General features: G+C 41.5%; 1 long non-coding RNA gene across 5 annotated transcripts; it reads right to left on the bottom strand.

The window, feature by feature from the left end:
• Window positions 1-18773: 18773 nt before the first annotated feature.
• LOC141423342 (uncharacterized) lies at window positions 18774-23635 on the bottom strand. Of its 5 annotated transcripts, none has more exons than XR_012448126.1 (5): window positions 23573-23635; window positions 23061-23187; window positions 21552-21699; window positions 20724-20873; window positions 18774-18928 (listed from the first exon to the last, which is right to left on the bottom strand). It is a non-coding gene; the product is annotated as an uncharacterized lncRNA (long non-coding RNA). The 5 variants fall into 5 exon arrangements; XR_012448127.1 differs by lacking the exon at window positions 23573-23635 and adding an exon at window positions 23437-23566; XR_012448130.1 differs by lacking the exon at window positions 23573-23635 and adding an exon at window positions 23437-23566 and having other exon boundaries at window positions 23085-23187.
• Window positions 23636-24124: the final 489 nt, after the last annotated feature.

The following is a 24124-nucleotide window of genomic DNA, read 5'->3' as shown; positions in this document are numbered from 1 at the left end:
AGGGTTTGGTGAGAGATAGTGGGTTTAGGAGTATAACAATTATATTATTTGCTACTCGGATTTCCATGTTCAGCCTTACACAAGTATCTTTGCAGGTCAGAAAGAAAAGGGAAAGGCAGATGCTGCCTGACCCCATTCGTGTCCCCATAGTCTCTGGAAGTGCCCTCCAGATGGAAGAGGCTCAGCAGGTTGTCTTTGCCTGAGCTGTTGTCTGGACTCCATTTGGATGAGTCAGCTGAGACTGGGGAACCATTTCCAGGAACAATTCTTGCACATGAGGCTGGGTAAAAACCAGGCTCACTCACCCCTGGGAGGGCCAGGTGTATCATCTGCACTGTATCCTAGCAACCCTGCAGGATGGAGCCTCAGTTACCAGTGGAGGTATGGAGTGCATCCTCCACGTTTTATTAGCATTTCTCCATTCCCTATCTCCTTTCTCCTCTTCCTTGGTCACCTCCCAAATATATCACCTGCTGTCAATTGTGGCCTCAGGTTTCTCATTTTGGGGAACACACACTAGGACCATGGTGTGCTTGACCATGGGTCACAATGATTTCCTTACAGTTCTTTCCCTCTAGCAAAAGCAGTGGAACCTTAAGGACATGGCAGATCTTTTCCACAACAGGACACTACCACAGCACTGTGCACTCCTCTGTGAGTGGAGCTGACTCTAAGAATGCACCATTTACTTCCCAGCTGTGCACACTCTTGGATTCCAAGAGAAGCAGGCCAAAGGGTTTTCTGCCCTGATTCTAAGGAGTAGCTGACCCTTATTGCTACTGAAATGACACGCCTGGGAGAGAAAAAGATCAAATCCTGCCATATAGCCCAGCACAAGCAGATGCTGGTGGTCTCTGTCGAACTGGGATGAATGGACAATTTGTGCTCCATGTGGGGGTTCTCTACTCAAGTTCTCTCCTTCAACTCTAAAAGGCACAACTCTACCAGTAAGATCTGCAGGGAGGACTTTGGTTTGGGTCTCTGGCCTTGCCCTCTACCTGCCCTGTGGGGTAGAACAAGCAGAGATGTGCTCAGATCATGGGAAGAAATGTAGAGAAGACTCAGTCAGGTGTGAGTTAAGATGGACCCAAGTGGTTTGGAGCTGAGTTTTGCTTTTTAAGATTCAATAAGTAAGCTTAAAGGCCCTCCTGGAGTTGTCATGGATAATGAATGACCTCCCACCCCTAGCTGAGGTTCCTAAGACATGGTTGATTCATTTAATATTTTCTTCCTGGGACTATCCTGGCAGGTGGGAGGCAGAAGAACATGCCATTTTCTTGGAAATAAACACTCCTTTTACTTATGGGTGGAAAAGAACACTCCATTCTCTTTTCAGCTTAATTAATCTTTACAGAAATGCCACCTCCCTTAGAAAGATGATGACCTAAGGAGCTGTGAGATATGACATGTACAGCTGTAAGCAGCTGAGACCAGGCCTTGGCTCACTACCAAGGTAGAAATGTGTGGATATGCTCTTATTACTTTGTGGAGACTGAGATCAGAGTCAAGACCATGGGCTCTGTGTGGCTTAGGCTAAAGGACAACCTTCCTCATCCTCACCAAGGCAGTTTCTCTGGGTCAGGTGCAAGGGACCAGCATTCAAGTGCTCTTGCTCATGAGGGAGTTCTGCTTTCTTACAAAACATCCTATGGGTCAGAACTTAAACTTGCTCAGATCAGATTAAGGAGTGCATTAGCACTGAGTCATGTATCCCCCAGACCAGTAACCAGCCCTTATCAGAAGGTCAGTGGTAGTTTGTACTCTGTGATTCTTCTTTGAAATGAATTTGTCCCCACATAGAATGTTTCAATTGGAATTGATTATCTTTTTGGCATAGCTAACAATTTTATCACACAGTATTTCTAATAGCATTAATTGTTCTATTAGTGTGACAAAATACCTAAAATAAGCAACTCAAGGAAGCAAAGTTTTAATTTGGCTCACTGATAAGAGACATTAATCCACCATGGTAGGAAACAAATGGTGCAGCAGAGACCTTCACATCATGATGGCCAGGAAGCAGAGAAAGAGAACATAGGAAGAAGCCAGGGAAAGCTATATCCCCCAAAGACATACCCAAGGTACCAATTTCTTCCAACTAGGCCCCATCTACTATTTTCACCATCTCCCAATAATGTCATTATATTGCAAATCTATCAAGGGATAATTCTATTCATTAGGTCAGAGCCCTTGTGGTCTGATTGTCTCTGGAAACACCTTCATAGACACATCCAGAGGCATGCTTTACCAATCCCTTAGACATTTCTTGATCTATTTAAATTGACAATCAAGATTAACCATTACACTTCCCACTACTCTTTTAAAACATCATCATACTAGAAGTCTAGTTAATGCAATAAGACAAGAAAAAGACATAGGGGTTATACAGATGGGGAAAGACTAAGTAAAACTGCCCTTGGTTACAGATGATGATTGTGTATGTAGAAAACCCAAAAGAACTGGCAAAACATCATGGAACAAATAAATGATTATAGTAAGGACTCATGATACAAGGTTAATAAACAAATCAATCACTTTCCTATATATTAGTAATGAACAAGTGGAATTTGAAATAAAAAGTACAGTATCATTTACATTAGTGCCACCAAAATGCTTAATAAAATATGCATGAAGTGCATATAAAGGAAATACAAAACTTTATGAAGGAAATAAAAAGAGAACTAAATAAATGCAAAGACATTCCATGTTCATGGATAGGAAGACTCAATATTACAAGCTGTCAGTCTTTCCAACTTGTTCTACACATTCAATGCAATCCTAATAAAGGATTGAACAAGTTATTTCATGCACAGTGACAAACTGATTTTAAAGTTTATATGGAGAGGCAAAAGATCAGTATAGATAACACAGTATTGCAGAAGATAACATTGGAGGATTAACACTAGAGGACTCCATGACTTACTATAAGGCTATAGTAATTAAGAGGCTTTGGTGAAAGAATAGACAAAGTGATCAGTAGAACAGAACAATAAGCCCAGAAATAGACACTATAAACATAGTCAATTGATCTTTGATAAAAGAGCAAAAGCAACATAATGGAGAAAGACAGTCATTTCAACAAATGGTGCTGCAACAATGAGATATCTCTCCAGAGTTGTTCTCTACTTGGAAAGCTTGATCCCACTGCCAACCATCAGACTCTGCCTATCCTTCAAGGATACTTCCTACATGAAGTCCGCTCCAACAGTGACATTATTAATCTTTGGACCATGGTCTTTCCTCCTTCTCTTCCCCCATTCCTTTCTATTGATTCTACCTACCTTCAGAAAACACTAATTGAGCATCAAGTATGGCCAAGCACTGTGCTGGATTTATCGGGATGCAAATAAAAGCTGGGTGAGGCCTGCCTTTGTGGAGCTTATGATCAAACAGAAAAAAGAAGCAATGTCTAGTTAAACATCAAATACATATATCAGATAAACAGAGTGTAGAGTTACAAACTGGTCACTGGGATGAAAGAAAAGAACCAGGTCATATGAGATCACAAAATCTAACTAATTCTAGGGTCAAACATAATTTTCTGGAAGACAAGCAGTTCATTTAGGTCCTAAAGAATGTGTATGAATTATATACCAGAAGGGGAAGGAATGGCCTTGAAGAATGATGACCTTAACACATTTCTTTAATGCTTTCATCTATGCAGTCATTCAATCACACATCATTGCATCCCATGCTCCAGAGACTCTATAGGGCCTGAGACAAGGCTGGTATGGATGGTATGTGGCCAGTTGAAGTGCAAACTGGTGCCCAGGGCGATTGAAGAGGCACATGATCTTGCTGGGCCTCGCAAGCCAAGTTAAGTGTCAGCATCTTGAAATGAAGTGCAGTAGAAAGGTGTCCCATAGTTTTAAGTAGAGACTTCTCAAGATCAGATGTGTGTTTCAAAACAGTGTTGCCATAGGTTAAGATCCTAAAAAGCAAGCAGCCAGGTGGAGAACAGGTATGGGAAGTTTAGTAAGATTTAGGGGTTCGAGAACTTGAGTTTATTTAGCACATGTGAAAGAGAGGAATGGGAAGACTGTGGAACTGGGCAGAGGGAGGAGCTGAGCAGGAGGACAATCTCAAGGCAGCCTCCGCTGACCTCAAGGTGAGCGCTGAACCTGGAATGGCCCTTCAAAATTGTCCTAATCTGGAGGAAGGTGCTAAACTTTGTGTCTGCTAGGGATTTGATCAGGGTGTGCCTGCAAAAGGATGTCTGAAGCAGCACTTTCAGCAGATGTGGCAGTAGACCTTCCACTTTTAAAAAGGAATATTTGGCACCAGATGCAGACACTGATGTCATAGATCCACCCTTGCTTGTCTCCTGTCTAACCATTTGTTTATCTGTGGCCACCAAATTCTCACGCAACATTTGCTCATTGGATAGCCTTCTTCTCCCATCCCCATTTCAATTTATTTCTCCTTATGGATATGGGCCATATCTTAAGATGAAATGTGGGAATGCATGCCATGGAACCCAGCCATGGCCATTTGATTACTGCTTGGTGACCGATGCTTTAGAATTCTGATGGAAGGATCCCCAGGACTGTTTGCAAATCCCAGGATAAGGCAAAACCACAGACTAAGCAAGTAGCTGCATGCAATTACATATAGAATGATGGATGAGCAATGAACTTTCCAGCAGTTTTCCATTAACTGACATATTTTTTTTAGTGTGCTTTTCCTAGAAACTGTAGAAAAAAACGGTTGCAATATCCTGGGTCAAGCCTCCCAGGCCATGCATTTCTATTTTCTCAGATGTCTCTCTTTGTCGTCATCCTCCAGCTCTATGGTATTATGCAGAAAGAGCACTCAGAAGAACCATAAACACAGTTTTAGAAAAAATAAGAAACTCATGTTGACTATACAGAATCATCGGATACAAAGGTGTATCAGGACCCAAGAGCACAAAGCAAGACACGAACATTAGCCAATTAATTTAGGGTAACACCTTCCAGGAAACTACCCAACTAAGGAGCTGGTAGATACCACCCCTGTATCCCTACCACATTTGTCTTAGTGTTCACTAATTAGGGATTTATAGTTCTTCACATATGCCTTCATGTATCACATTTCCATATGGTCATATTAACAGTCACTTATAGTCTCTCTTAGGATGAGTTCTTCTTTTCCTTGGACCTATTCTGTGGCCAGTATTTTACCAGTCATCAAGTTATCAACAAAGCAAGGTCAAAAGAAACTGCCCAAAAAGGAGCAATGTTTACCTGTGAGACTGGTGTTTAGTGGAGCTGAATGCCTGACATGTGAACTAATTTTCAGATTCCCCTAACTATTATTATTTCCCCTTCCTTCATGTTTTAGTCAGGCTTTTCATTGCCGTGACAAAATATCTGAGAGAAGCAACATAAAGGAGGAAGGGCTTATTTTGACCCATAGTTTTAGTCCATGGTCACTTAGATCCATGTTTTTGGCCTGTGATAATGCAGAGCATCATGTAGTAGAGGATATGGGAAAACAGACCTGTTTGCCTCACGAAAGCCAGTAAGCAGAGAGAAACAGAGAGGAAGGGTCCAGTGACAAGATATATCCTTCAAGGCATAACTCTAGTGACCTACTTCCTCCAGCCAGGCTCACTCATTCTCCTAATAATCTATTCAGCTATGAACTCGTCATTGTAGAGCCCTGATGATCCAATCACCACTCAACCAAGCCCTAAACACATTATCCTTTAAGGACGTTTAGGATTAAAACCATAATACTTTGGGAAAATATACACCTCCAACTTCACTTCTATTTGTCCTACATTATTTCCTAAACTGTCAGCTCAAAGAAAGTGTTGGGAATAGTGAGTACCTCAACTCTTTAACAATGCACGTGTGGTCTGCTGAGTCCATGTGACTATATGAGTAAGGCATCATAAAACACAATAGTATATACTATTCTATCACCAAGAAACAGCTTCATCATTTCCTGAGCAACATGGTTCCAAACTTTATAATTTTTCTCAATTGAAAAGAATGAAAAGCAAACTCTGAAAAGTCAGAAAGTTTTGCAAGAGCCTGTAAGCAAGAAGCTACCACTTGGGGGCTTAATAGGGAAAATTTGGTTAGAAAGAATTCATGAGAAATCCAGTGCTGTGGTTGCAGGCTCTGAAGCCCAGATCACTCTGTAAATACTTGGGGACTGTCTGAATGAGAACACTGCCTTGGTTGGACTGGTAAGATCTGAAGTCCTGTCACCCTTGCCATTTTGTTGGACACCCTGCTTTCTCAGCTCCCATGGCAAGACAGAGGTTTGAGACTTGATTCCCAGGTCCTATTTTTTGTAAACATTAGGATTTTCTTGTGCTATAAGTTGAATTTTGATCCTAAGAGTGTTTGAGTTAGGCCTAGATGGGAGGTTCATTCAAACCTGAAAAAGAAGGCCGAAGACTGATCCAACAGCGCATTCCAACAGAAAAATCTTATGTACAGATGGTGACTGGCTGCTTCTTTCTCCAAGGCAGTATGATCATGGGGACTAGTTGTAAACAAAGGCTGTCCCATAAGAGATGCAGCTGTCACTGAAACGAGACCCTAAGGGGGTCTGTAATCTTTTCTAGAGATGTGGGTTGACAAATGAGACTTTCACTTGTCTTATTTTGAGACTTTGGCTAAGAGATTATTCTCAGAGACAGAATCTAGCACTTTATGGAAGTTTGTTACACTGTCTTGAGAAATGTTTATACCAAATAGAGAATTTTAGGGTGTGTGTATGTTAAATTCAGGAAGTTTGCACTTTTGTGAAGCTGGAGGAAGAGAGATGAAGAATCTATTCTTTTTTGTCTTGTTTCAGAATCACATCTCTTTCTGAGTCTTCCCCTTCACATTGTTGAATCTTCTCTCCTTAAACTTTTTAATTAGCCATAAAATAAGACCTAAACAAAATCAGGCCCTCCAATGGGAACCCTCCGTCCCTGAAGACGCACAGCTAATAAATACTCATTAACCACTTTCATTTTATAAAATCCAGAGAGAAAGCTCACCCAAATTTTAATTAAAGTACATTTGCAACATGTGAATTGTATCCATTTCTAAACCATAAACTGCAACACAAATAACTCCCACTTTGAATTGTGTGACATCAGAAATGCTTTGTGATCTCTTAGTCCAATGGCAAAATGTGTAAAACAAGGTACATGAGATAATGAACAAAAATACCCTAACATCTAATATCCAAGTAAGCTCATTTTCAATTTACACTAATAAAAGGAATTAAAGTGGGATACTAAATTTGTAAAATAAGGTTGAGTTTTACATCAGACAATAGGGACAAGTGGTTTGGGGACAATGTCTCAGATATCTCTTCTGGTTCTGCCTGCTGGAAGAGTCACAGTTGGGCTGGGTTGAAACCAGACATGTGCTATCTGTTTCATTTTTCTTTTAATGTTTTTCAAATGCTGTAGAAGACATTGATTTACTGTAATGCTAGTTTTTCAACACAATAGAAAGCAAATGGAAGGAAATATAAAGAAAATATTCTGTTGTTCAAAAATAAAGGTATAAATTAATTCTAGAAGATAAAAGGCAGAGAACAAAAAGACAATTTGAATGAGTAATAACAAAACAACAACATTTAAAAAAATAATAGAGGGAGAATGAGCCAGCAGAAAAATAGATGATCTCACAAGGCTTGCTATGGTAAAGCCTGCAACTTTACAGGATCAAAATGCAATGCAACTTTATAATTTCTATCGTGAAACCATGTACTCTATCAGAGCACTCAGCTTCTTTCTCATTGAGGTTATTGATATTGCAATCAAATGGCTGTGCTCATTCTGTTTGACCTAGATAGAACAATGTTTCAGTAAAGAGAAGCTCTTCCCATGATGGTTGTTCGGGGTTCTTGAGTTCCCAAGGAATAGGGGCTGGACTGGCAGACCCACTAGGAACCTATTGCTTCAGGCTTTAGAAACCAAAGACTTATGGCTTTAGGTACTCCAGTTGGTTGCTTATTGCCCTGGACATTAACCACCAGCACTCTGGCACTTAGAACTATTGCAATCCTCTGCTTCCAACAGCAGTGAACTGTAGCAGCAGTAGACAATAGCAAGCAGCAGTAGATGGCACCTACCAGTGTTACAGCTCTTGTGCAGGCCTTGTGTGCTGGTACCTTTACCCCTTGACAATAAGTGTTACCTCTCTTTGGCCTGTGGTGTTGGGATCCTTAGCTCCTTAATAGCTGCTAGTGTTAACAGCTCTCAGGCCTATAGTGTCAAGATCCTCAGCTCTTGGCAGCAACTAGTATTATGGATCATGGGCCTAGGGTGTTTGAAATTCTTGGCCCTTAAGGCTTGGCAGCTCTCTGGAACTCTTCTAGCAACCATGGCCTGAGGTTTCTTCTCTTTGGGTCTTTATAGTCTTCTGTCTTTCCTCAGCCTTAGGTCTCTGCCCCTTCTTTCTACTTCCACCCTCATTCCTCATTGTCTCTGCTGTTTCTCTCTCCCAGCCTACATCAGTTTTGTCACAGCTGCTCTCTGGAACTCTTCAACTGCATCTCTTAACTGCTGCTACCTCCATCGCTACTGTTACCACCTTTGCTGCAGCTGTCACTCAACTGTTGCTTCCATCATTCTCTTTTCTTCTCTTTCTGTTACCAGCTCATTGTGGTGTACTAATGGTGAAGTTCAAAAGTAGGCCAACCACCACAACAAAAAAGACCACTCAAGGGAAGCCTTTTTATTGGGCCTAATGTTGCAACACCAAGGTGTAGCACAGGAGGGTGTCACCCACTGACTTGAAAAGTGAGTGGACCTCACTTATTTAGCCAGAGAGAAGGTATAGCAAGGATGTCTGTACTAATCACAGCAGACCATCATACAAATAAAGGACTGTATTTGCACCAATTATAGCCCTTTTGCTGGGCCAGGAGGGGATGTGCTTCCCTTCTAGCATGGGTGAAAATGACTGGAAGGTCGTCTAGAGTTCACTGAGGCTTGTGATGGGAAAAAGGCTGATGTAAGCTGTCTGAAACAGCTGTGGCAGTGCCATCAGAAGCCAGAGTTGGGCTTCAGTAAAAAGCAACTGTGGTTGCAATGTAGCTTCCACAAGGTGTCTGTGCAGTATTCAAAGCAGCTGGAATGAGGGCTACTTGGCTGATAGTCCTTCCTGGAAGCAGCAGAGCACCAGACAAAAGTCTAATGGCTATCAATTAGGAAGTCAAATCACACTGGTCCCCAACATCTTACCTTATTTAAAGGAAAAATAAACAACAAAAGGGTTACAATGAAGGCCTATTGTTGACTTTGACAGTGCATTAACAGCATTTAACAATGCTCTAACAATGCCTAACTCCTGCCCCAGTACTCGAGGGAGAGGTGGTCCCTCTAATATGTATCATCGCTATTTTTCTTTCTAATAAACACATTTTTCTTTTTCTTTTTTGCCAGCATCTGAGATTTCAAAGAGAACCCATTAACTCACATGAAAACTGTAACAAAGAAAACTATGACAGATTGTCCACAATTCAGATTGCAAGAGAATGTCATAGAAGGGAGAACTGTACCATACTCTTCTCAGTTCTTGAAATTGTGAAAAAAAAAAAATCACCCAGCCATAGAAAGAGAACTGGGGAAATCAACTGGCTGGGCTACACTCTGTATTTGTCAAGTCTCTGATTTTGCAAATATCTCCCTTATAGAAGCAGCACAAGGTAGCCAATAATGTCTATGCAATCTGCTTGAAGATAAAAATGTCAAAAATGCCAATCAATATTTTGAAAATGAGCTTATTGTTTGTCAGTATTTATTAACATAAATAACATAAATAAGAAATGGTATTCATTCTGATGTCAACTCAGAGCTGAGTTTTGTACTGGTGAAATGCCCACAGCAGTCATGGTGCAACTTTCAGAAGGACTGGCCTCTTTTCCCACATGCTGAGGTCTAGTACCTCATTATCAGCCAATACTGTTTCTAGTTCATAGCATATGGACCTAAGACAATTCTCTTGACCTTGTATGTAAGAGACATTGGCAATTCATAAACAAACAAACATGGAGCTATTACTTTGCTTCCTTGAGAAAGAAAAATGCCTTCTTTGACTACCATATACTCCACAGATAACAAATACGAGCAGACAATAACTGTTCTATAATGAATATCATGTTAATAGTGAAATTACTAACAATCTAGACATGAATTGAATCATTACTGGTAGGAAACTTAAGGCCTCACCGTGTGGTTTTGGGGATTGATGAACTTGGCTCAATTCCTTGCCTGGAGGCTGCATTCTAAGAACAGCAGGATTTTGTTTACACCAAAGATTTCGCCTACCCTCAGCAAGCAAGCAAGGGGCTGTGTTTTTCCTTTCCTTGTTTGTCCTGCCACTGCAAGTTTGTCCCTGTGGCTTGGCTCTGGTGGCTTTTGAGAAGCCACATATATATACTTGGTCTCATCCTACAGTAATGTTGAGCTCTAAACACAAACCACACACTATCAATTGGGAGATTAATTTCTTTTGAGAAATCTCAACTGAAGTACCATGTCTCTTTATTGGAATAACCTTTAAAAAATCAAATACACACCTTTCAAAAGTCAGAAGCCACACTCAGGGAGGTCAGGATTTTGTTTTGTTTTGTTTTTAATAAAAAATGCCTTGAAAGTAGCAGCAGGAAGCCTTCCAGGGACTTCCATTATCCAGAAGGATAATGTCCTGTCTTTATGTCAGTGTGATTGCCTACTTTCCCAAACCTTCATGAAGTGATGGAAAATCCTTTCCAAAGTAATTTCTAGCACATTCTCTGTTTACCAAATTACCAGTTGGCCCATGGAAGGGATTTTGGACAAAGAACTTCTTCTCATTATAATTTACCCAGAAATGGAAAATACTACCTTGTAAATGTGACATGTGGTCTGTTTTGTGATGCTATTTTCCATTAAAATTCTTTCCTGTATATGTCAGAATTCACACATGAAGTAGGCAGGTGCCCACCTGAATCTTGGTTCATGGTGGAGCTAAGGACATGGAAGTTTATTTGCAGCATCCCTTAAATAACAAATGCTTGCATTTGAAGATAATGCTGTTAGGAGCCCACAGTTGCAGGACTTCTGAGTTCTAAGATGCACAGCTGACTGAAAGGTGCTTCCTTCTCTCCAGCATACCTACCTGCACAGTTCTCATCCCTCTCGGGGCCCTTATACTTCTGACTCTTGCCTTGCCTTCCTCCTGTCCCTTCTTCCCCTCCTTTCCTCCTGTCCCTTTTTCCTCCTCACTCCACCCCTCCCTGGCTCTGGGAAAGAGAAGTATACATCTACAAGAACAGTAACCATGATGAGGGACCCCTTTTTCATGTGCCCACAGGTCTGGGAGATGAAGTCCAACCCAGAACTACCACCCAGGAGTTTAGGGTGGGTGTTATGTGACTCTGAACTGGGACCCAGAGACATGAACAGAACAGACTGAGTGCCAGTATGTCAGAAGGCTGATGCAATCATATAATGTGAAAAGGGTGCTCTTAATAATTCAACTGGGAAAATGGCATCACAAACCTGCACAACTCTAGGCAAATGGTACAGACTTCTCAGTTGGAAAGTGGCATATTATGTCAGTGCTCAGACAGGGAATTTAGACAGCCTGCTCTGTCTCTAATTCAGCTTCTGAGGACATCCTTGTCATGAAATGAAGCATGTGATCACAGAGAGAATTTCAGAGAAGCAAAAAGTAATACAAAAATGAATCTCAGTTCTAGAATTTTGCTAGAGCCAACATTCCGGATGGTGGAGCTGAGGACAAAGTAACTAAATGGCTTCGGGTTTACAAAATCACAGACAGTCAAAGTATGACTGAAGGTGTGACCTCTGCAGGGCTGATTTGGGCCTGAATTACTCAACACAGGGCGTGGTTTAGAGTAAGCACCTATTCAACCGAACATAGAATAGGCCTAGAGCAATGGTGGCAGCCTTCACTGTGTTGGCACCATCCTGCACAAACAAGCTTAATTGAGTGAGAACTTACTCATGATTGCATTGAGCTCATTGCTTAAGCTCCATATCAGAAATGATCACACTAGAGCACCTGGACATTAAGCTTATCACACCCTCATCACCACTGCAACCAGAGCTGACCTTTATCAAACATTTACTGTGTGCCACACATGCGCCATCTCACATACCTTGGCAAACGGAATCATGGATCCAGGGACATGGCTGGTCATAAAGATGGATATGATAAGCTGCTAAGCTTGTACTCATGTCCAGGTGGGCAATCCTGTCCGTGGTGGACATTCATGAGAAGATGGCATGAGATGGCTCAGGAGGAAGCAAAGAGGCCAGTGACTGGCCTGAGGCAGGTCAGGAATCAAGGAGATGTTCAAGCCTGTGCCTACTAAGTGCTTCCTCTGATCTTCCTGAGTGGCGTTCATCTTTTTGTTACCGAATAGCAATGAAACATAGAGAAAGAAGAATTTGAGGCAGAACTGATGTCAGTCATTCTGGTTCTGGCTCAAGCTTTCTTTTATGACCTTGGGGAGAGGTCTCATGGTGCATCTGGAATCAACTACTCAATCTCAAACTTACAGGAAGGACATAGCATGTGAGCTGTGATTGATTTCTCTTCTAATATCTTGTGAATTATTTTTATCATGTACTAGTGTGAATAAAGACAGAGCAATGAGCACTTGCAAACAATGGAGAAAGGGAGCCTTGCCTTATTTCATAACAGTTACTTCTTGAGGTGGGACTTTGGCTTTCTGTTGGAATTTCAGGTGCACAATAGAGTTAAGTTGAAAATATTTACCAAACAATGACCAAGATGGAACATCCACTATGCCAAGCCTGGGTCTTTTTCTTCATCAACCACAGTTACATCAGTGGAGTTTGAGCCAGGGATGTTCCCCAACCAAGTGAGCCCAGAAAGGATTATGTCAGGGACTGAACAGTATCTCAGAAAATGACCACATTTAGAAATAGGATGGTGAAAATGTAATCAAGTTAGGGTGGGTCCTAATCCAATATGACTGATATTTTTATAAAAGTGGGAAATTTGGGCACAGAAACAGACACACAGGCTGACAATGTGAAACATACAGGGGAAGGGGGAGGCCATGTGACTGAAATGATATATCTGCAAGCCAAGGAATGCCACTGTATGTCAGCAAACATTAGAAGCTGCAGAAGGCAGGGAAGGATCCTCCCTTGGAGCTATTGGAGAGAATATGGCTTGGCCAACATCTTGCTTTCAACTCCTGGCTTCCAGAATGGTGAGTGAATACATTTCTGTTGTTTTCTAGCTTTTGGTATTTGTTACAGAAGCCATTGGATACCCACCTAGGCATTTATCACACACTAAGAGCACTGAGCTACCAAATCTGGGATAGTATGAAATACCTGAGGCAGCCTCAATAGGGCAAAGAGGCCACAGGAGGAAAATTCAGTGCATCTCCTTGTGGGAAGGCACAGCCTGATCTCCTTAGCCTAGCACAGAGCCATGGACCTAACTGGCAGAAGACTTGGGGCTCCTTGGCACCAGCTAGTATACTAATCATCTCCCTGATAAGCTGCTGGCCCAGTCAGTCACTCATCCAAGGTTTTTGTGCTCTGAGAATAGGCACTCCTGGGTTTGGTTAAAGTGTTGTATTTATTACATTCTGGGGTGATTTCTTAAAGTGTTACAGGACTCAGGTTTACACATACACTTACAGAAAGTAGACATACCTGTGAATTAAACCAGAAGACTTCTACTCTAGCACTAGGGCACCCATTATAAGCTATGTTACTATAAGGAAAAGATTTTCTGTCTCTGGGCTGCTTTCTCCTTTCTAAGTGGGAGAAATAACCTATCCAGTTGGATTTGAGACTTAATCAAATTACATGTATAAAACTGGCATTCCAATTTTTTTTAGGGAAGCAGACCTATATGATACATCAAGCACTAATTTGTAGTGAAAAAAATCTTGGTTCAAATTCTTTGCAAAATGTGTTACCTTGGCAATATTACTTCACCTCTTAATAAGTGTAAGCCACGACGTTGGAAGATTAGTGAGATATATGTGAAAATACTTTGGAAATATGGTGTAACAAATATGAGATGTGTTTGTATATAGCTACTATTCTTGATTTCAAGGCAAAAGGCATACTCTTCCAGTAGAGAAGGCAGCAAACCTGCAGGAGTTTGGGCACTATGTAATATACACTATGTGGTTCTTGAAGTTATACAGTTATTTTTGCCTCATCATATATATATATATATATATATATATATATATATACACATATAATTTAAGAGATTTAAGATAAATTGTGCCTTTAGCATTAAACTCCCATTAGGTCAAGGCTGATGAACACTTAGCAACCTCAACTTTTTTCCAGCATTCCTCATTTCTTTTAGAATTTACATGGTACCTATCAAATAAAGTACACCTGACATCTAAAGAGAAGCTGGTAGAAAGAAGCTCATTTATTGGCTTCTGATTTTTTAAACACACACACATTAAGAATAACTATAATCTCTCAGTCTCCTACCCTTCAGTCATCAGGCTTGGGTTCACAACCAGCAGATACAACAGCACAAGCTCTGCAAGACCAATAAAACCATGGCCACCATATGCATTTACCTAGGAAAGTACAAAAACATAACTGGGCCTCAGGTGGTATTGAATGGTGTGTGGAATAGTCCAAGACCAGGGTCCTTCCTGCCTTTGCCTTGGGAATGTAGGAGTTTCATGGTCTGTTGCAGAAACATGGATTCTGATGCACATCAGTGTTCAACCACTGTCCAGTTATTTCCTCACTTGTTAATGCATTCTGGAACTTCTACCTTTGCAGCTTTTTTGTTCTCTATGTGCTCACCTCACACTGTCCCCAACACATCTCACTGAGTTGCTTTATCCCCCGTTGTCACCGTTCACCACATGTTCTTTAAGTACCTCATTCTCCCCAATGTGAATTTCCCATTCCTCTCCCTTTAAACAGGAATGTATGACTGAAGGCTAAGCTCTGTGAACATGCCAGACATACTCATACATCCAAATCTGGATAATTATAGTTCTGGTTAAGCATAAAAATGCTCATGTGGTGGGGAGAAGAGACATTTCCTAAGCATCAGTTCAGTGCAGAAGCATAATTCACTCCTGCTGGGTACAGATACCATAGCTTTTTTACTTTGTTAATTGGAATCAAAGCTAGTTCTGGTCTAGTATTTTTCATTTTCCCAGATCCTCTTTTCTTCTCTTGGATTGCTCAAGAATTCTAGAAGTCTGGGGGCCTGAAAGGGGCATCTCGGACTGTGGTTGTCACTGTGGCTATTGCTGGCAGCATTTCCTTGCCTTTAAACATCAGCACTGCCTTAGTCAGTACTGTTGGACTCCTCTCTTTCCAAAGCCCATAAGGCATCGCTCAGGCTCCTTGGCCCCATCACAACCATAAGAAAATCTGGAGTGCCACCAGGGCTGTGGATTCTTTTCCAGTTCTTACAAGTCCATGCATATATATGGATATGCACATACACGCACGCACACACACACACACACATATAATATTATACATACAATGGAATATAATTCAGTTTTAAAGAGAGAAGGAAATTCTCTCACTTGGGACAATATGAATGAATTTGAAGAACATTGTGGTAAGTAAAGTAAGCCAGGCATGGAAAGATAAATAATACAAAATCTCCCTTACATATGGAATCTAAAATCAGTAGAACTCAGTCACAGAGAGTAGATTGGAGGTTATCAGGGGCCGGGGAGGGAGGGAGAAGGGGAAATGTGAGTCAAAAAATACAAATTCTCATTTATATGGACTGGAGACCATTGGGTCTTCAGTAGCAAGGTGACTGAAATTAATGAGAATCCATTATAGGCTGGAGATGTAGCCGAGTGGTAGAGCACTTGCCTAGCACTATGCAAGGTCCTTGGTTGGATCCTAACCACCAAAACAAAACAAAACAACCAAACTACTGTGTTTTTTTTAATTGATGTGTACAAAGTAAGTGGTTTCATAATGACATCTACACACACACACACACACACACACACATAATGTACTTCAATCACATCACCTCCCCTGTTACTTTTTCTTATTTCCCCTCCATCCTTCCCCTTCCACTTCCCTATAAATCCCCTTTAAGGAGACCTTGGTTTTTGTTTTGTTTTGTTTTGATTTGTTTTGTTTCCCCTAGCTTCCACAAATGAGAGAAAACATGAAACACTTGTCTTTATGAGACCATAATGTTCCCTTACCATGAAGATCTCTAGTTCCATCCATTTTCTAGCAAACAGCACAATTTCATCCTTCTTAATGGATATCATGTCTTGAAATTTGCTGAGAAAGTAGGCCTTAAGTGTTCTGAGGGTGCATGTGCACTCACACAGAGGTAATGGATATGTTAGTCAGCTTGGTTTTGTGTGTGTGTATCAGATGGTCACATTGTACCCCGTAAATGTATCCCATTTTTATTTGACAGTCATACTGTGATAAAGCTGGGTATGTGGGGAAGGAGAAAATATTGAGAAAAAAAATCACAATTCCCTCTGGGAGTAGGGACTAGTTTGTGCTCAAACCTGAGCTTACAGCCCACAGATTTCTGAGACTTGAATGATGTCACAAACTCTGCTTACCTATCTTAACAAGGCTGAGCAACACAAGGATTTAATTGGACTCATCTGTGTCCTCAGTGTCCACCACTGTGGGTGTGCGTAGGGGGTGGTTACTGATGATTGGGAATGATGATGTCATTTCTTTCACTCTAAATTACAAAGTGGAATTGCTGCACAGAGCAGTGAATACTATTGAACTCTCATAACAGTGTATTTAATATCTGAGAGTGGATGTTGCTGATGAATAAAAGGTTCAATTAAATGAAAATCAGACAAAGGCTTAGGGATTCCTGGAAGCTATAAGCAAGATTATTGTCACCTGTGGAAAATTATGTCATTGAAATTGTAGTTGGCCCTGGCTGGTCCATATTACATAGAGACCCTGAAATTGCATACAATTTCTTGATCAAGAGTTTGAGTATGTCTGCCCTTTTGTGGGAAGCCCTGCATCTCCATCCTCTCCTGTCCTCTCATCAGTGTTTACTTATCCTGGGTTCCCATCCGTGGAGAGTTGGCCACACTTCTCCCATTCCCACTGTCTACCCAGATGTCACCATTTCTTTGTGTCTGAGTTAGCCCTCAGAGAGGGGAATGTGTCTTTATTCAAGCAAGGAGTAAGTCCTTAATACAACAGGCCTGGAATTATTCTATTTTATGAAATAAAATAGTCTTTGGAGAAAATGCATTGGCCTGAAGTGATCTCAGTTGGTACAATTTGAGTTTGAACAGAGGAATTTTCAGGAAGGATGATAAGAACATCTTGGCAATGGCTTCAAAGTTGGGAGTGTGCAGTTGCTACTTTCAACATCAAAAATAAGTAAAATTGTTCCTTGGTGTCCATGGGAAATTGGTTCCAGGACTCCCTGAAAACAACAAAATCCACGGATACCTAAGCCCTTCATGTGACATGGGGCAGTATTTGCACACCTCTGCACCTGGCCCAGTGTACTTCAAATCATCTCTGTGTGGCCTCTAAAGCCTAATACAATGCAAGTGCTATGAAAATAGTGGTGTACTGTGTTACTCAGGGAATAATGACAAGGATAAAAAGTCTGTACATTCTCAGTACAGGTGTAATTTTTAAAAATATTTTCAATCCATGGTTGGTTGAATCCATAAATGTGGAACCCATGCGTGTAGAAGCCCAATGTATTTCAAAGACTGCTTTGCATAAACCTTACATTTTGTGACATTGTGGAGATGAAGAGCCTGATGTTAGGGAAACTCGTGAAGCATCTAAAAAACCATTTCCTGCTTGTCTTAAAGCTGGGTGGCCCAACTGCTCAAAGAAGTGAAAATGTATTCACAGGGAAATTTGCATACAAATGTTTTATTCATAACCACACCAAACTTAAAGTTACCAATATGTCCTTCAAGGAGGTGAATGGTTACCAAAGTGGTCTTTCTACAGTATGGAATACTACATGGCAATGAAAAGGAGAAAAGTATTGATACATGCAGCAACCCATGCTGAGTGAGAAAAACCCCTGAAAGTTTCCAAAGTGCACAATCCCTCTTGTATGACATTTCTGAGGTAAAACTATGAAGGTGAAGAACATACCAGTCACTGTCAGTGAGGAGCAGGGGACCAAGGGTTGGGGTGGCTATCGAAGAATGACACAAAGAGGAACCTGGTGGTGGTGGTGACAGTGGAGTTAAGAATCTTACTTGTGATGCTGGCTACATGCAGCTCTAGGCATGATGGAGTTGTACAGTGTTACACAGAACACACAAACACATGCAACACACATACATATAACACAGGACTCATAACACACACATGTGCAACACCCACAAACATACAGCACACCACATACCTAGAAGCACAGCACGCATAACACAAGTGAATGTGTGTGAAGCTGCTCATGTGTGAATCTCTCTCTGGACAACACCAGCATCGATTTCCTGGGCTGGTTTGGTGCTGCTATCAAGGAACCCAGGGAAGGGTATGTGGGACAAGACTGCATTTTCTTAGCATCTTCTTGTGAGTCTATTTTTGTTTCAAAATAAAAGTTTCAAAAAGCATGCCATGAAATATGAGCATGAGACAAAAGCAGTAATTAGGCATGACTATTTTATAACATATGACTGTATACATGAGTCTGTTGTATAATTAATGAATAAAATATTATAAGTGTCATAGAGGGAGTGAATTTGATCAAAGCACATTATGTGCACATATGGAAATGTCACAAGGAAACCCCTTTGTACCATATATACTAATAAAAATATTACAAGTGTACATTTGACTATTTTACTCACATTTACAAAGCTAATACAGTTGTTAAATGTTTTTTTTAAAACAACTTCACTGGGAAGTTGGGAATCACCTCATAGATAGACAAGTGACAAGGGTTCTTCCTTGGTGTCCACAGTCCGTCTCCTTTGTATAATCCTGTTAATACAGAAAAAAATGTTTTCAGTCTTCTCTTCCCTCTAGTTGCTAAGTTTCTTGATGTCAGAATAATAGTGTAAATGAGGTCAGAACCAGGTTCTTTTCTTCTTTTCCTCCCTCCCTCCCTTCCTTCCTTCCCTTGTTCATTCTTTCAATCATCTAGTCAAAAATGTTTTCACTCACTTATTCTTTCAACAAACACAGTGACCCATCCCCAGGCACTGAGCACTGAGCACAGGGTACTGAGCTCATAGAGTGAACCAGGCAGGCATGATCCAGGCCCCTGGAGCTTCTCCTTCTGTGTGAGAGCTAAAATATGACCTAAAAATACCAGTCACAAAAAAACTCAGTGAAGAAAATAATTGGAAATTATGATTAGCACTTTGCAAATAAAAGCAAAGAACTAAGACAGGAGGGGGCCAGACAGAGAGGGTCAGAGGCTACTCTTAGTCAGATGGTTAAGGATTGGATGTTTAAGCTGAGGCCCGAAGACTGAGAGGGATTAGCCATGTAAAGAGGAAGAACAGCATTATAGGCTGAGGCAGCAGCAAGGGCAAAGGCCCTGTGGTAGGAAATAGTTGGGTGTTTCAGGAAATAAAGGAAGGCCAGCATGGCCAGAGCCTGGATCACAGGAGCAGACATGGAGGAGACCAAGTATGCACACTTGACATCTAGAAACTGTGGCAGGGTTAGGTCTGTCTGAGGCTCTTTCTGTGTTACACCTATATGCTACCTACCTGTTCACTTTCAGAACTGCATCCTGAATTTTGAGGAAAATGGAAGAATATTGGGAGGCTTAGAATCCCATCTTGTTGAGGGTACTCATTCTACCCGGATTTTCTAAAGCTGCTGCTTCTCTTGGGCCTCATTCCAAGTTCAGAGGAGGAAAACCATGGTAAAGCTGGATCCTACACTGGCCACCTAAGCAGAGGTGAACTGTGCTGGTGTGGCTGCCAACATGACAGAGAAAGCACCTCCCTCACTCCACCTTCTTCACTTCCTGCTCCTAGGCCTGGAGATGCCTCATGCAAGGGCAGTGCTGGCATAAGGGAAGGGTTTTCTGTGCTCTGCTGGAAGCATTGGTGCTCAGGCTCCCTGGGGCCTTTTTCCCTTGGGTGCACTGGCCAGTGCCCACTTTTATGGAGTCGTTTGTATTTTGCAAGTCAGTCATAGGGGTGGAGTGGCGTGGAGACCAGGGAAGGCTCAGCAGCTGCTTGTGTCAGCTCTGAGGTCTGAACCTCAGAGCCCTCCTCCACATTGTCCTCCTCCATGCCCCATAAGACATTCATTTCTCCCATCCAAGTACTAACCAGGCCCATCCCGCTTAGCTTCTGATATCAGAGGAGATTGGGCACATCCAGAAGACATCCATTTCTAAATGGAACTACTTTTGCCTCCCCAGTTACTCCTAAACCCATCCCTTCCTACCACCCTCACGGTCATCTCCTAGTTGAAGTTGCTGTTATTCCTTACCTGGACCACGATGCATTTCAAAGAGGACACCTTCTTCCCCTTAATTCCCAGCTTCAAACAGTTCAGTGGCTTCTCATTACTCTTACTGTTCTTAGACTAAAAGTCAAATCCTTACTATGCACAATAGCCATGAACAACACTTGCTGCCAGTCTTGTCTCTGGGCCAGCTACACCACCTTCTGCCACAAGACCCTTGAATACACTGTGTATTTTACTTGGAGCACTCATTCCATCCTAAACATCTTGGCCCATTTAACTATGTGCATCTATAAGAATTCCATTCAAGCCTCATTTTCCTGGATAGCTCTTCAGAGCAACTCACCTCTTCCATCACTCAGAAGTAATCATTGATTCAATATTTGTCTCTGCCAGAGCAGAAACTCCATGGGCACAAGGGTTTCATCTGTATTGTTCTCCGCATGCCCTTGGGGTCCAGGATGCTGCTGGCAAGTTGTAGCAGGAACACAATAAACTATGTGATGAATAAGTAAATAACAAAGGAATTGGGGAGCGATGGATCTCTCTCTCTCTCTCTCTCTCTCTCTCTCTCTCTCTGATAATCAGTCAACTATATAAGAAGTAGAGGGTGTAAAATCATCCCAGGGTGTGGGTAGTGAGTTGCAAGTCATGGACCATGAGGAAGAGGAATCTGTAAGTATGCAGTGGACACAGGCATCTCTGGATCTTGGCCAAATACTTGTGAATCTGAAATGTATCCACATCCAAATATATATACTTGGCCCTCAAGGGTTTAGATTTTTCTAGGCTACCACACATGTGGGTAGCATTTTCAAACTGCTGACCTATGTATAGCTCAGTGCTTCCTTGGCCTGCTGAAAGCATTTATTAATAGGCCAAATCTTTTATTGGTGGGAAGATAGGAGTGGGCCAGCTATCCTGAGGAACCATGGTGAACAGCAGTGGCTAAAACCAGTCTGGAGATGCCACCAGCTCATGTGCCACATCTCACAAGCTTATGCTGTCCCCTACAGTGTTGGAATTGGTAATAGTGACTGAGTTGGGGATGTTCCTTTTAAGGAACACTCACCTCTAGCTAGTCACAGAAGTCTGTATCTCTGACCCACGTCCAACAAGGGAGAAAAAATAAGCACACAGCCACTTGGACTGCCTCCCTCCAGGTCTCACTTACTGTCTTTGAGCTTAGAGTCCATGGTAAGTTTAAGAAATGACCCTCTTTCTTCCATTCAAGAAAGTCTCCCAGATTGACTGGAAGTCTGAGCCCAGGCTTGGATTTCCTGATGACTGACCTAGCTCAGTGGTTCCAAAGAATCATTGACCTGTAAAACACAGAGCTGCTGAGTCCCACCCCTGGATGTTAGTGGGAACCCACAGGCTATTGATCAGCTGTGCAAACATCCCAAAAGACACCTACAATGTCACCCTCCATCTTTAGAATGAGGGATCAATAATGAATGATTAATAGGATCTAGAGTGGGAAACTCCAAGCGAGGACCCCACTTTTATATTGTATACCACGCATCATCTGGTTTGCTTTCACAAACACCTTCAGTGCATTATCCTGGAAGTCCCTGAGGTAAGAAATGATGCCCTCTTGATGTTCTGATAAATACTAAATATGCTTAAAAAAATAAGTAACAATGATGTCAGCCCTGTCTTTCTCATTACTGACAGAAGTGTGGAAGTTATTCTTCAATTTTAAGCAATCCCCCATAATCAAAACAAGGTTCAACCTTGTTGTAAAGCCATTTGTTTGGCAGCTGGGTAGTGCTGTATTGTGGAGGAAAGTGTGACTCAAGTGAGTAATTTCTATGTAGAGAAGGACCTGCCTTTTCCAGTCCTTCTTCTGCAGCAGCATAGATCAGGGAAATTGAGGTTTGAGAAACAGCAACCAGGAATTTACAAAAAAGCATTGCACAAATGATTAAAAACATACTGCTTTCTTTACTTTAAATTTTACACCCCTCAATAAGTAGTAACATTTCTTAAAAAAGAAAAAAAAAAGGAAGAAAGAACAGTTCTCTCCACCTACCTTGTCCACTTGCCCAAAAATAATTAGTTCACTCTGAGAACTGCACAAGGATATCTTAAAAGAAAAGACGCGTATGGGGGTGGAGGAAGTCTTGGGAAAGTGACTCTTCTGGGCACAAAAAATATCTACAGAAAAATACTTATCACAAGGATGGACACCTGTCTTAAAGGAGTATCTGGCAAAACCCATCCTTTGTTTAAAGAAATGTTCAAATATCTATGTCATAGTGACCCAAATTTAATGAGTAAACCAACCTTGAAATCTTTGGAACTAATTGATCAGACAATGTAACAGCAAAAATGACTGGTTATACTAGCTGTCAAAACAAAGGGGAACACTTTTCCTAAGGTGAATTTGAGCCAGTCCCTAATACTTTTTCACCATAAATACCCCTAATGTTAGAGCATTAATTGCACCTGTTGTCAGATGTGTCTGGGATGGTACTCTGTTTCTATCTTTCCTTTGCTTTACTTTACTAATAAACTTCCTCAGTCTCTACCTTGATGTTTCCTAAAAATCTTTTTGTGATAACATCATGAACTAGGTACCTAAGGGCTAACTGAAGGCCTTCTCCATTTTGGAGACCTCCTCACTGGAGAAGAAGGTTCTGGTAACATTTCTACCTTATGTAAGTTACATTTTACTTACCTACCAGAGGTCATGGGCACTCACCCCTTTCCAGCGAGAGTGTCCCCCAGTCCTTGGCCTGGAGAAACAGCAAAGATGTCAAGAGCCCAAATGAAGCTCTGGGGTCAGGGCAAAGCTGGTTATGAAGCTGGAAGGAAGAAGGAAGAGTCATATCAGTGTGTAGTGACCGTGACCTATACCTGCCCCCACAGGCCTCCTTTGTTCCAACAACAATCCCTGGAGGTCAGTGTGACACTAAAGTTATGGAGCAGCCAGAAACCACTGAACCATTTCATGCAAGGTACTAACAGGTACATTTGGGATAATTATCTTGTAGCGGCATAGGGAGTGCATTCAATACCATACAAACTGCAGGCAGAATGTTTGTATTCTGTACCCCAAAACTTTTCTTTTGACTTAACCCTTCCAACAGACAGAAGACCAAGCAAGGCTGTGCCTTCACAAGAGCAGAGGGGTTTCTGCTGAGATCCCTGAGGAGAGGACAGGAAGGAGCCATGCCACACACTACTTACTGCACAGCAGTAGAGTTGTGTTCCTGGGGCTCGTTAGGAAGAGTCGCTTTTCCTGGAACGGCCAGCCCTGTGATGACCTGGAGGAAAAGGATATGATCAATATCCTCTTTGACAAGGAGGGGAAAGAGGGACCCTCCCTCCATTCCCACACTGCTTTCCAGCTCAGCAAAAAGAGTGGAAGGTCCCAGTCTCTGCTGCCAATCTGGGCCAAAAGTCAATGATGACCAGGTTGCTGGTTCACATTTTACCTTCACAGAGAATTCTGGGGCTTACAAAGCAGGCAATCAAACTTACATTCTTAAGTAAATACACTCTAGTCTGGTGCTCTTGATATATTACCCTCAGTTCACTGTCACACTCAAGGCAGACTTTAAAAAAATTATTAGCATATAATAACTGTATAGAAGAATACATCATGAAATTTACATATGTGCTTACAATATGTCTTAGTTAGATTTACCCCTGTCATTGTTCTCCCTCTTTCCCTTTCTCCTTCTTAAAACAATTTCAACAAGTTTCATTATTCTATTTTAATATACGAATACAAAATAC

The sequence above is a fragment of the Castor canadensis genome, chromosome 5 (genome assembly GCF_047511655.1).
Source record: "Castor canadensis chromosome 5, mCasCan1.hap1v2, whole genome shotgun sequence".
NCBI lineage: Eukaryota > Metazoa > Chordata > Mammalia > Rodentia > Castoridae > Castor > Castor canadensis.
This window is presented reverse-complemented; position numbering and strand designations above follow the sequence as displayed.